General features: G+C 39.2%; 1 long non-coding RNA gene across 1 annotated transcript in view; it reads right to left on the bottom strand.

Moving 5' to 3' along the window:
• Positions 1–1,274: 1,274 nt before the first annotated feature.
• Positions 1,275–14,007, bottom strand: part of LOC117816055 — a 103,555-nt gene continuing 90,822 nt past the window's right edge. The window contains exons 3-4 of the long non-coding RNA XR_004631891.1: positions 4,341–4,443; positions 1,275–1,459 (exon numbers count right to left, since the gene is read on the bottom strand). This is a non-coding gene — a long non-coding RNA (uncharacterized LOC117816055). The remainder of the gene's footprint in view (positions 1,460–4,340; positions 4,444–14,007) is intronic.

The raw sequence follows: 14,007 nt of genomic DNA, 5'->3' as shown, positions 1-14,007 counted from the left end.
ACAATGTCAGCATGAGCCTGAGCCATCATGCAGCCATTTCACTGGCTATTTGAAGCCAGCCTGAGGTGTCAGTAGCTGCAGTTAAGGTAGTACAAGTGTAACCTCCTCCCACAGCTCTACGGTTTAAACTGTTTTGTGTTGTAGTAATGCCAGTATTTCCCAGAACATAGAGAAAATACAAGGTCATTTTATCTCATGCTTCCTAAGTTAATGGTGTTATCGTATTAATACATTTCTGACGTGATAAAAGTCCCTCTTCTTCAACACAGATTGTCAACATTGAGTTATCTGGGAACTCATCACACACCTTAAGACTTATCCTGTAATCCCCTAGAGATAGGACCCACTCAGGACCTAAGGTGTTGGCACATACGCTCAGATAGCAGCACAGCAGAGACCTAGGCTATACACCCGTCAAAACCTGCACCCGGAGCAGACTACAATCCCACCTTTACAGCAGTAAAAGCAGTTCCCCTGAGTTGGATATCACCAGTACATTGCCAATACATTAGTTAGTTCAAAGCCTATGCATGGCATTCAGAGACCTAAGGTTACTTTGTGGAGTCTTTGTAAATGCTTAAAGGCTACATCAGAGTGGCAGAAACAACGTTGGTATATTTAGACATGGTTAAAAGTGACCTCACCTTAGGTGTTGATATTGCATTGAACTTTACACTGTTTTTGGTAACATTTCCAACCTGTTTTTTCTTCTGGCCTTGGCTAGAAAATCTGCTTGGAGTTGAATATTTTGCCTCTGTTCATGGGGAGCCAGCTCTACCAACAGAGCTAAACTGGCGCCCCTCAAAGTTTTGTGTACTGTGAAGTGAACTGGATGAAACTCAGCTACTGGTGGAGGGAGATGTACATCCTCTCTTTTGTGCTTGGCAGAGAATAGGCTGTGTGGGTTGGTGCCAGACTACAGCTGGAAGACTTCCAACATCTCAAAGCAGACCACAGCTGGTGTTCTGACTGTTGACATGATCCTTCAACACTGGTCTCCTGATCTGGAAACCATCCTCATGAAGTGCGAACCTTTGTCTTCTCCCCCAGTCATCAAGACCTTTTCAGCAGATTCTTAATGGTGACTCATTTTCCAGAGGACTTTGAAATAAAAAAGTACAAGCAGATGGAAGGTTTGATGGAGCGATTGATTGATGGCTGTGAACTTTTTGGTGCCAATTGAACGCCCGGCTTACTGAGAGAAAGGTCAGGGAGAGATGAGAGATGATAATGATTTTTAATGACGGTTCTGAAAGGGAACCACATTTGCCTCTCATGTGGAGTGCTTTGAGGGAGTGGACGAGTTGTGTAGAAAGAGAAAGCAAGCTTGACAAGACATGTGTCTGACAAGTACAATTGGCCCAGCCCTTACTCTCAGCAGATGATCAGGACGACCTTACAAGGCCCTGCCCCTCTCTTCTGTTCACTTCTCGTCTGTTATACTGTGTGATGTAACGACCTGAAAAAAAAAAAAGGTTATGCAACCATTTGATGGAACATCTTTCTCAATTCTTACATTTTAGTTTTAAAAGTTGTAGTTAAAAGCACAGCAGTGGGCTCAGATGTAACAAACGTAAAAAGGTCAGTTATCAAAGGGCTGGCACAGTTTGAGGGGCTGTTCTCAGCTGGTTTCCTGTTCTGCAGCAGCAAAATAAGAGAACATGAAAAAAAGAGTATTTACAGACAAAAAGAAGGAAACCTTAATTAGCAGGGATATATAACAGAATGAGCATGGTCTGCAAAAAAAAAAAAAGATCTCTGCTAAGACTGTGCAGGGAGAACCAGGAATCAGAGTTAATTACCATACTAACCCAAATATATGAAGACTGATCATCTCTTTTCAAGACTAATGTTCAGAAAAAGACATAAAACAAATATTTTTGTAAAGAAAGCTATTTAAATTGATTGTTGTTTAACGCCTGTGATTCATATTTTTTCTTAAATAGAGTCTAAACCTTCTCTGTTTTTAAATTTGTTGTGATTTGCTGTCATGTATTTAAAGATTGATTGATTGATACAAAAAAAGGCCTCAGTTATTGAGCTTGTCCTACATTTGTGCTCTCGTATCTCCTCATCTTTTATCCTCCTGGCACCATAGTAATAAACGACGACTGGCCACAGTCATGAAGGGTATATGCTGGCTTAGCAGATAAGATTCCCTTTCTCTCATATGTAGTTCAGGTAATAGTAATGAAACAGTGACTAGTGTAAATTTGGCCAAATCCCAAATTGTGGAAGGGATGTGAAATACCAAGCCCCCAAAGATAGGTGTGTGATTAATGTTTCATAGTTAAAGGTACAGTGTGTAGTATTTAGCAGCATTTACCAGGACAGGCTTGGTAGAAGTGGAATATTCATAAGTATGTTTAAATGAGTGTATAACATATAAATATGAAGTTTTTGTTGTTTTTGTTATTAGAATGAGCATTGTGTATCTACAAAGAGTAGATCCCCATCCACAGAGGCCACAATCTTGCACAACCATGTTTTCATAGTAGCATGGAACGGACAATTAGTAACAGCGTTATGCACTTTTGTATTGAGTCAGTAGCTACCCAAAATGCAGCAATTTGAAGAAGAAGAAGAAGAAGAAGAAGAAGAAGAAGAAGAAGAAGAAGAAGAAGAAGAAGAAGAAGAAGAAGAAGAAGAAGAAGAAGAAGAAGAAGAAGAAGAAGAAGAAGAAGAAGAAGAAGAAGAAGAAGAGTGTTTTTTGTTGAGCACAGTAATTAATATTGATGGACATTTTCTAAGGTAACACTTGACAAATGGAGGATCATACTTATCATACATCACGGGAGCTTTTTGCCTTACAGGCCTAAGTCACTGCTAGAACTTGACGAATGAGACGGGTGAGCAAAAGAAGCGTCTCAGTCTAGAATCTGACTCTCTACATGTCCTTAAATATTCCTGTTTCTACCTCACCTTTACATTTCCTGTAAGGGTATGTTTTTTTTTACTTTGGCATCCCCTGTGGGCAAAGTGATCCACGTACACCTTTGCTGATCCTGTGCTGTAAATGTGTAACTTGTAACTTCTGAAAAATAAAAAAATTATATATATACCCTACTTTCTCTTGACAGTCAAATGCATCTCTCATGAATATCTGCTGTGGAAAAAGGTGAAAATAGCCATTTTTTTCCCACCAAATCGCCCCATCAACCCCCTCGCAGTGGATACAGGCATTAAAAAAACATGAACAATATTGCAAGTGTCCAGTTTTTGTTGATAATTTAGTTGTGTTTTGTGGGTAACAAAGGTATCACTGTTGATCAAAGGCTGTTTCCAAACCAGCAAAAACTCCTCTGAGCTTCAAGGAAACTTTAAAAATGGTATGATTGGTCTTCATCCAGAAGCACCTCCCAAGTGTAAACCATTTGTACACGAAATGACATGGGAAGAAAACCACAGAACCTTTAACATATGTCTTAGCAATATGAAAAAGTAAACAAGCAGATAGAGTGGCATTATTCACAAATAAAAACAACAAAAAAGACAAGAAACAGTGTCATATTCCAGCGGATTATTGTGGGAAATATTGAAAAAAGTGACTCCATTAAAAACCTCTAAAAAACTATGTCACAGCCTTCCAATCCAGCATCAACCCTGCAGGAGGAGGCTGCTGGGACACCACCCTGAACTGACGAGTGCATCCATGCCAGCATCGAAGATTTATCATTCTCTGGCATCTTTCCAGACAGGAGCAGTGACATCATGCCCAGCAGTATAGGACTTAATGTTGTGGACAGATTGTATGATGACTGGTGGGAAACTTTGTCTCCTCAAGTTTCTTACATTACTATAAGTTCAGATTCTTAATGGCTGTGGAGTTTTTAAGGCCTATAAACAGTTTGTATCTGCAGCAGCAGTTAGCAGTCACAAATGGTGGGCCAGTTGTCTGATTTGTATGCAGTTACATCGATTGAATAGAGAATGGATGAGTTTCTTTTTTCTTTTTGACACAAGTACAAAGTGATGAACTAAGTTTTTCTTAAAACGTGTAACTTTTTTATATACTTAAAGTAAAGTTCTAGATTTGAACAACTGGTCTTATTATTGGTTATTTGGCCATCATTCCTACCAGTAATGTTAAGTGTAAATAACTTGAAATAGACTGCACATGTGGGAACTTGGTCAAATGTTCAATGGATAAATGGTGTGGGAGTCTTGTGTGTCCATGTTGCAGGAAAAGTCTCATAAAAATAGATTTTTTTCACGGACAAATTAGGTCCTCTGTGTTATTTAAAGGTCAACATTCAGCTTTCATTTCAAAATAAAGCTCCTGCCAACCTTCAAAGCTGCTATGTGTGCATGTGTGTATGTTCGTGTCAGTGTGAGCATACCTCTGTTCTGCTCTGGTGTCTCTGTGAATGCTGTGGAGTTGCCCAATCCTGGGAGTTGTTTGGCTATATGTCACCGCAGCTTGCCAACTTCGATCAGAGATATCTGAAAAGCGAATCAACAACAGATCCCAGGTTTAGTTATTTCTATGAAACCATATCAAACTGAGTTTAAGTGGGAGTCTTTGACAAAGAGGGTTATATCCAATGAACAAGACTGTTACAAGCCTTTTACAGGCCATTTTCAGGGCTTTCCGAAGATTTAGACCAGATAAAAGTTGCACAGTATTGTCAGCTGGCATGCACAACTTGTTGAAATACTGGAGATTAAATAATGAATATGAACCAATAGATGGAAGCACTCAATTCAATGCAGATTTTGACTTTTAAGTTGAAGTCTAATGTGAATTACTGGCAGTATTCTATAGATAAAGATAAACATTAGTGGACATTTATTTCAACTGTGTGTCCTGATATACAGAGATCCTTTTTTTTTACACCCAATACAATTCAAAATTATTCACATCAAACTTGCTGAATTTAATATCCCCAAATGAATGTCAAAGGAGATAAACCCAATTTGATGTGAATGACCGCCTGCTCTTTGCTCCAGCCTCTCCAGCAGGACATAGAGTACCAAATCTTTGCTGACAGAATTGAAGTGGTTTGCATGAAATGTGTTGTTTGAGTTGTCACAAAGAGCAGACTGAACTCTATCCCAAAAGGGACTCTATTTGCGAAACCTGTTATAATGAAGACACCCCACCAAAATCGCCTCAACTGTGAAAATTTGTCAGTCCGTATCTCCTGGATTTAATTTCATGCTTTGCAGCTGATACAACAAAACATTTGCACATTTACCTTATTTGTAATTCAAACAGGCAGAAAGAAACAGAGGAAGAAAATGGCCAACAAATACATGTTATATTCATCAGAGCATGCTCTGAATTCTGGGATAAATTCATAAAACTGCAGGTAGTAAAGGAGCGGTTGTAGGAGTTTTGGATCAAGAATCATATTTCTCCCACACTGCTTTTTCAAGCAGAGGAAACTCTGCCAGTAGGGAGATACACTGCGTATTTTAATGGAGGGTTTATAAAGGAGAGAATCTGCTGCACTTGACAATACATTAGTGAATATAGTGGTAACTGATAATGCAGAGCTGTATGCATATCAGCTACATACTGTTGATGCTACTCAGCTCCTACCATAACCAGAGGGCTGTACATTGTGCAGTAAGAGAGTTATTGTCCTCATATACTGTACATGCATGTGCATGTATATCATTAGGGCTTCAGAGTGTTTGATAGAGTATCTAAAATTACCACCATGACATGTAAGCATAAAATGAAATCTATATTTCAGTTTATGAAGGTCAAATTTATTAGGTAAAAGCATCCTCTTTTATAAAAAATTTCATGTACTTTGAAACATCATTTTGATAGAAATATAATTGCAAAGAGAAATTGAGGAGACAATGAGCCAGAAGATGATTCAACACAAGGGATTTGATTTGTGTATTTTATTCTGGATGTAATTAAGTTTCCTCCTCCTTTACATCTGGGTAAGGTTAGATGTTGGCAAAGAAAAAATATGGTTTAATAACACTGTACCTTCAATCAAACACTGTAGAATAGAGCGCATCACTTTCAGGGGGATAGTTTACCCTGTTCCTTGGACTCTCTGTAAACTTGCACATGGGTATTTCAAAGCAGTGATGGGAAAAAATGATGCCAAGTATTCGTCCTTTTTTATGAAAATTATTCTGCTAATTTTGATAAAAAGAACTTCGCTGTACTGCAACAATAAAGCCAATCATCCTGTAGATGGTTCTGAGTCCGTCTCTGGTAGGCTCATCAAAGGTTTATAGGATGGTTATTTTGGGGGCATTAAATTGAATAAAACAGTCATTGAAGTCCAGTTGCTTAAGGGCTTCATCACTTTCTTAGTCTCTTCTGGATTGGAAGTATCTGTAATAGTTTTGTAGTGTCTGAACTGCTGCTGAGTTTCTAAGCTAGTAATGAAACTGACTAAAATTAACATCATGAATCATCAGCTAAAAGATTGTTATTTCAGTCAGGACCACTCTTGTCAAAGACAATTATTCTTTACATGCAATAAGTTAAATTTGGCAGTATGACTTTGTTCTGAGAGCTCCCTGCCTTTTCATGTGCGTACATGAAAAGCCAAGGCAGGGAGAGCAGCAGCGAAGTCCCTCAGGGCATAGAACAGAGAAGGCACCGGTGACAATGCATTTGGCACTGGAAAATAAAACACAGCAAAAGAATGAGTTTGGCTAGAGGCAAGTTGGAAAAGTGATTTGTGAAGGGAGCAGGAGGCATACGCAGGCTACAGCAGTTTGAATAGAATGCCCTTTTTTCATTCACCAATTGAATGAGTAAAATGGAATCAGAACTGTAAGCTGATATAGGCTGGCGCTTAGATTATCTAATGTACTGTTTTGCCTTTATTTATTGACTTTATTGCCTGCCTGAGCTAACACTATGCTCCATTAAATGCATATTGTTATCATTTTTACAGTTCAATGTTTGCCATCAGGTTGTTGTCACACTGATTTCTCATGGCTTAGACTTAAAGAGTCTTACTAAACATATTTTGCAGAAAAGTGTCACAGTAAGTGATATAACTGATGTTCAATAAAAGACCCTTTTGGGTTATTATTTGTAGTAAAAAAAAGGAAATAAACCAATATTAACACAATTCTAAGGATATCTCTAAATATTAAAAAGCCAGTAGTATTGAATAGTGACTTATGCATGACTTCATATGATTCCTACCCCAAGCAATATGACTTTTAGATACTTCAAACTTATTAAGTATGTTGGTCTTGCTCCCGTCATCTGTGAAATATGTCTTATTTTTTCCTTTTTTTTTTTACAATTAACATGATACACAAATAAACACACCAGACACATGGCTCAGTGGTCTAAGTGTGTAATTTAAGGTCACACTAACAATAACGACTGGCACATCAACAGCTTTTTACAGCTACTTAATTCACAGCTAATTGCAGAAACACATACATAAATTAAAGAGATCACTTGTCAAGGGCAACATAATACATTATACACACAGACCGATGAACACAGAGCTGTTATTCTTTTTTTAAAAAGATAAACAAAGATAGAAAGACAGACGTAACTGGCCATGCAGCAGAAGGGTCATATCTGGTATCAGCTCTCTCAAAATAAACACTTAGGATGTCTATTGTCTGTGCTCACAAGACGGCTAAGGTCACTAAACAGCCAGGAATAAGAATATTTGATGTACAACATGCTCATGAATGTTATGTCCAGCTCTGCCTCTGTTTTTTCTTCTTTTCTTTTGTGTTGCTTACATCCTCTCTGTACCCTGTAATAGACATGGATGTAGGAGCCTAGGTTCAGCTCAGTAGTGCAATCACATGCTCCATGCACAGAGGCTAAATGGTCAAGTGGGTGGCCAAGTTTTGATTCCAACCTGCAGCTCTTTGCCGTATTTTATTCTCCACTCTCTATCCCAGTGTCGTACTTCATCCACGTTTCTATCTCCTTCAACAAAGGACTGTATGTAACTGGTTTTTCCATTCTGTGCTACCGTAGAAACATGGCAGTTCAAGGTGGCTGCCCCCGTGGAAGGGACCTGCTCCTTTGTTGATATACTAGGCTCATTCTAAGTCAACAAAAAAAATGTTTTTATATTCAGGTAATTATAGACTTATAATTTAAAATTCCGGTGAACACTGTGTTCAATTTCTAACAAGTCTGGTCTGCTGTTTGCCACTAATTACTAGACACTGTACTTTCAAAGCAGGGTCTGTGTCATGTGTTTGTAGTTCTCCTGTGTTTTTTATTAAAGAGAAGTTGTCACTCAACCTTCTGCAGGTTTATTTCTAAGAATTAAAAAAAAAGTAGCGCTCATGAATTAATTTTTTTTTTGATGAAAATGATGCAGGATAATGTACTATACACATGGATAATTGGCACATATCAAGTTATAGTCCAGAATAAATAGTGATGTTAGACTCATATTAAGACTGCTTAGACTTAAGTCCAGGGCTGAACTGTTCCCAGTACAAACTGGGAAGAGAGGGAGAGAGCTGTCAGTCCAACCAGGACAGCGACAATAGCAGTGAGGCAGAAACACTCCAGATGTCACCTCTCTCTTTCTCTCTTTCTGCACACATCAGTGTGTGTGCATGAGTGTATGCGTGTGTCGCCTATGTGTGTTCATACCTTCAAACAGTGCATGTAAGATGCTTATTCATGCACATGCACAGGCATGCCTAAAAAAAATTTAACGTGTGTGTGTGTGTGTGTGTGTGTGTGTTTCAGAAAGGACAGGGAAGAAGGTGAGAATTTGTCTGGCCTCCTCTGCCCTCAAATGCTCTTTTGGGATCCCCTCCACCCCAACACACACATTAATACTTATACGCACACACACACACACACACACACACACACACACACAACACACACACACACACACACACACACACACACACACACACACACACATATACACACACGCACACACACACACAGAAAGACACAAAAATTGGCACTTGCTCTGTCAGAGTGCTTCACTTCACTCTTCCGGGTCACTGGTAGGTCTCAGACATCATGCAGAAATCAAACTGTGAGTGTGAATTGTGTGTGTGTGTGTGTGTGTGTGTGTGAGTGTGTAGGCACATCAGTTTGAGAGAGCGGTGGAATGGGGGAGTGTGTATATTAGTGTCTTCACAAGTCCTGTGCATTCACAGATACAGTTTACAGTGACCTACAACACTGATGAGGGTGAAATGAGAATAATAACTATCCTTATAAATATGTTAAAAAGTTACAAAGTGATCCACTTGATGAAAACAAAAAAGACACACAAATTAAAATTAATGTTTTTAGAAGAGATTTAAAAACAGAGACTGGGAAATTTAAAAGTGGTATCCAATCAGGTCACTGGAAATGTTTGTTTTATGGCCAGGTTACATCTTGGTTCATGTACAATCCATGGTTTATGCATACATCCACAGAAAGATAATGGATGCTGATATATGGTCAGCATTATGGATGGCATTTTCACACTGATAATAAATGGAAGGGAAGATATTCCCAACCATTGTTTGGGTAGAAAACAACATGTGAGGTCAAGATGATGCTGCCCTCACAGGCAAACGATGATTGTCTTTAACAGATTTGTTTCTATCTCTCTGCTTGTTTGCACACAAGCAGTCACAACAATTCTCACTCAGCTTTATCCACCTGCAGTTCTGTTGTGGTTATTAAATGCACTGTGAGTAGTGCTATCTACTATGACGCTTTCAACAACAATTAAATACACATGCCTTTGTATGATCCTGAGTTTTGTCACTGGTTTCTCAGCATGAAAGATTTTTTTTTTCTGGAGTTATTTTAAATGTCACTGCTGTCACCAGGACAAAATCCAACAAAGCAAAATGCAGCACACATGCTAATAACTGATTCCAGTAGATAAACAGTCCATAAAATAGTTTTCTGACTATATCTTAGGTACAACTGAGGCACATCTCTCCAATGGTTTCAAGTCGCACCCCCTTAACTTGTTCGGTCAACTCAAAGCAATGCTATCCCATCCCAAACTGTAATGTTCTTAATACCGATGATGTGACTTTATATAACTTTGGACATTAAACCAAGCATTTCAAATTTAAAGTCTCACATCTCACTCAACATGAGCTCATTTCTAATTCAGGCTAAACCAAATAAAACAGTTTACAGCCTACTTCTATAAATATATATTTATATATATATATATTTAAACTGCTCAATGTTATAAACACCTGGGACTTGGTCTCTGTTGTGCAAATCATAGAGACTCTTGACTGTGATGTACTCACCATTTCAATCATCTGCGCATTTATACAAAGGGTGATATGGCCCCTCTTATCAAACAGAGAAGCCTTGTTTTAAATTGGCTTATCCTTTTTTTATCAAGCTCTATCAAAAAACATATTTCCCCTTGTCTCATTTGACATTTAATCAAAGTAATTGCCATGTCGGGTCACAAAGAATTTCACGCTGTCCAACTGTACGTCTTTTTCACACTGAATTTGTAAATGAGGTTTATATTCAACCAATGGAATGGGTTACATAAATATATTAAGTTAAATGCGTCTTTTCAACAAGACCATATTACATTTCCATCAACGCCAACTTAAATTGGAAGTGGTGAAAGGGACCATGAAGCTATAATTGGCAGTGACAGCTCACCACTACAATAAGGTGGCACTCTCAAGCATTGACTAACACAAAGGACCCTTGTGAATGAGATCTTTGCTGTAGTGTTTGGCTGGAATGAAAAGCTGCCAGCACTGTCCTCAATGGCACACAATCGCTGAACTCTGGCCTTGGATCATGATAGGTGCTACTAAAAGCACTCAGGTTTCCAAACCATGACATGAGTCCATGACTGAGGCTTTTTAACATTCTGAAAACTCAATCCGTGCTTTGCCGGATAGGATAGGTTTTGAAATTAGGTTTGGGGTAGTAAATCAGAGGCTACTGGCTTATATGTTGACAATGTTCCTGCCTGCTCAACACTGCTTTGTTCCTGGTTGTCTTCATTCAGTATCTACATCTTACACAACTTTATATGCCAAAGATTTGCCAGGTAGAAACATAAAAGTACTTCAATAGAACCTTCAAGAAGTGTTAGAAACACTGCAAGACAAAGGAAAACGTAATATCCAACCACCAGCATTGTGGTAGATTTATTTGTTGCTTAATGGTCAACAATTTCATATGAAATCAACCTTTTCCTAATCTTACTACATTGGGTTTGCAGCAGAATCCCTGGAACTGTTTTCCTCACCAAAATGACAGATAAACTCTCAGATGGTTGTTTGTTCTGGCTGACTGCTATAAGCTGTCTCAAGAACGTGGGCTACCAATGACAAAGGCCACAAGGAGAGTAAGAAACAAAACTGCACGAAGCACAAGGAAAGACAAGCTAAACTAAAGACAAGATGACACTGCCTCTTAACTCTGTTACTGTTTCATATATACCCTTTTGGCTGTAGGTTATAGCTAGTCCTAGCTTGGCCTTGCAAAGTTTTGTGAGTAGCTTGACAAGGTAAATAGCCAATCACAGATTTCAGAGATGAGAGATTTTGGAGTGGCATCAGGGGTGGTCAATCAGAATTCAAGAGAGGCCATGCAACCCTACGCCCCTGATTGTTAGAGGCCAGTTGCTCTGATTGACAAAAAGTAACACAAGTTTGGTTGTTTTATTGGAAGGTGTCACCAACTTGGTATCAGCAAGTCAGAAAGTGGAGGGCTTAGATTTTTTGGAAAACATGGAAAACATGGAAAACAGTTGACCAGTTTTCCAGTACTGGAAAACACCTGGAAAATGGGAGAAAAAGTAAAATGTCCTGGAAAATCACATATAGTCCTGGAAAATTATTCCAACATGGCTGCGTTTGACCTGACCCTATTAACAAAACACATCCCCATTCATTGAAAGTTGAGTGCACGCTGGGCTGGAAAAGACAGCGACACTGTGCAACTTTTTTCACATCTTTTCTCCTTCACTTCATAATCATGCATTCACAGAAAACAGGGGGTATATTGTTTATGTTTTATGGTACATTTGGCTCAATTACCGTACTCTAGCTCAGTTGTTCTCAAAGTGGGGTCCTGGGACCCCTGGGGGTCTGCGAACCATCGCGTGGGGGTCCGTGAAATAATTTGAATACATTTCTAGTAAATCATAAAAATGTGCTGTGTCATTACAAAACAGCATACACACCATTTGGTGGCTCGAAGGGATATGCGAGTCTTGTTACTGAAAGCGTTTAAGATTAATCACTTGAAAAGTATAAATGCTGTCATGTTGAGTCCACAAGGAATGAAATGACCCTCTGTTTTAAAGTATACAAGTGGTATTTACTTGATTCAAATTGAAGTGTTATCTGTTTATCACTATGGTACAGGTCTGAAGTATTTACATTGATACGTTTTACAATACAAATAGTTCCATGGGCAACTAAGGGTGCAAATGGTAGTAAGCATGTGCTTTAGTGATGGGAAGTTGGGCTCTTTTCAGAGAGCCGGCTCTTTTGACTCGGCCCCCAAAGAAGAGCCGGCTCTTTCGACTCCTGAACGGCTCTTAATTTAGGATCTTTTGTAGTCGTATATTTTACCTTAATTTTGCAAAAACTAATGGTTTGTGTGTTGAAAACCCTTTTACTTACGGTGTCTATATGAGAAGCCTTATAATTGCCCAATTGTGTGCATTTCTTCTGTTACAAAATCATTCTCACCCTGATCCTAGGGTACTGATTAGGGTTAGGGTTGTGATTAGGGTTAGGGTTGTGATTAGGGTTAGGGGTGTGATAAGGGTTAGGGTTAGGGTTGTGATTAGGGTTAGGGTTGTGATTAGGGTTAGGGTTGTGATTAGGGTTAGGGTTAGGGTTGTGATTAGGGTTATGATTAGGGTTAGGGTTGTGATTAGGGTTGTGATTAGGGTTGTGATTAGGGTTGTGATTAGGGTTAGGGTTGTGATTAGGGTTAGGGTTGTGATTAGGGTTAGGGTTGTGATTAGGGTTATGATTAGGGTTAGGGTTGTGATTAGGGTTAGGGTTAGGGTTGTGATTAGGGTTATGATTAGGGTTAGGGTTGTGATTAGGGTTAGGGTTGTGATTAGGGTTGGGGTTGTGATTAGGGTTAGGGTTGTGATTAGGGTTATGATTAGGGTTAGGGTTGTGATTAGGGTTAGGGTTGTGATTAGGGTTGGGGTTAGGGTTGTGATTAGGGTTAGGGTTGTGATTAGGGTTAGGGTTGTGATTAGGGTTAGTGTTGTGACTAGGGTTAGGGTTAGGGTTGTGATTAGGGTTAGGGTTGTGATTAGGGTTAGGGTTAGGGTTGTGATTAGGGTTAGGGTTGTGATTAGGGTTAGTGTTAGGGTTGTGATTAGGGTTAGGGTTGTGATTAGGGTTAGGGTTAGGGTTGTGATTAGGGTTAGGGTTGTGATTAGGATTAGGGTTGTGATTAGGGTTAGTGTTAGGGTTGTGATTAGGGTTAGGGTTGTGATTAGGGTTAGGGTTGTGATTAGGGTTAGGGTTAGGGTTGTGATTAGGGTTAGGGTTGTGGTTAGGGTTGTGATAAGGGATAGGGTTAGGGTTGTGATTAGGGTTAGGGTTGTGATTAGGGTTAGTGTTAGGGTTGTGATAAGGATTAGGGTTGTGATTAGGGTTAGTGTTAGGGTTGTGATTAGGGTTAGGGTTGTGATTAGTGTTAGGGTTGTGGTTAGGGTTGTGATAAGGGATAGGGTTAGGGTATGGGTTAGGATTAGGGTTAGGGTTAGGGTTATGGTTAAGATTAGGGTTAGGTTTAGAACCAGAACCAAACTCATGCAAACAGAACCAGAATCAAATGCAACCAGAACCGAACCAGAACTGAACCAAAACAGAGAGCCGGCTCTTTTGACTCGGCCCCCAAAGAAGAGCCGGCTCTTTCGACTCCTGAACGGCTCTTAATTTAGAATCTTTTGTAGTCGTATATTTTACCTTAATTTTGCAAAAACTAATGGTTTGTGTGTTGAAAACCCTTTTACTTACGGTGTCTATATGAGAAGCCTTATAATTGCCCAATTGTGTGCATTTCTTCTGTTACAAAATCATTCTCACCCTGAT

Source organism: Notolabrus celidotus, chromosome 7 (assembly GCF_009762535.1).
Source record: "Notolabrus celidotus isolate fNotCel1 chromosome 7, fNotCel1.pri, whole genome shotgun sequence".
NCBI classification, from domain to species: Eukaryota; Metazoa; Chordata; class Actinopteri; order Labriformes; family Labridae; genus Notolabrus; species Notolabrus celidotus.
This window is presented reverse-complemented; position numbering and strand designations above follow the sequence as displayed.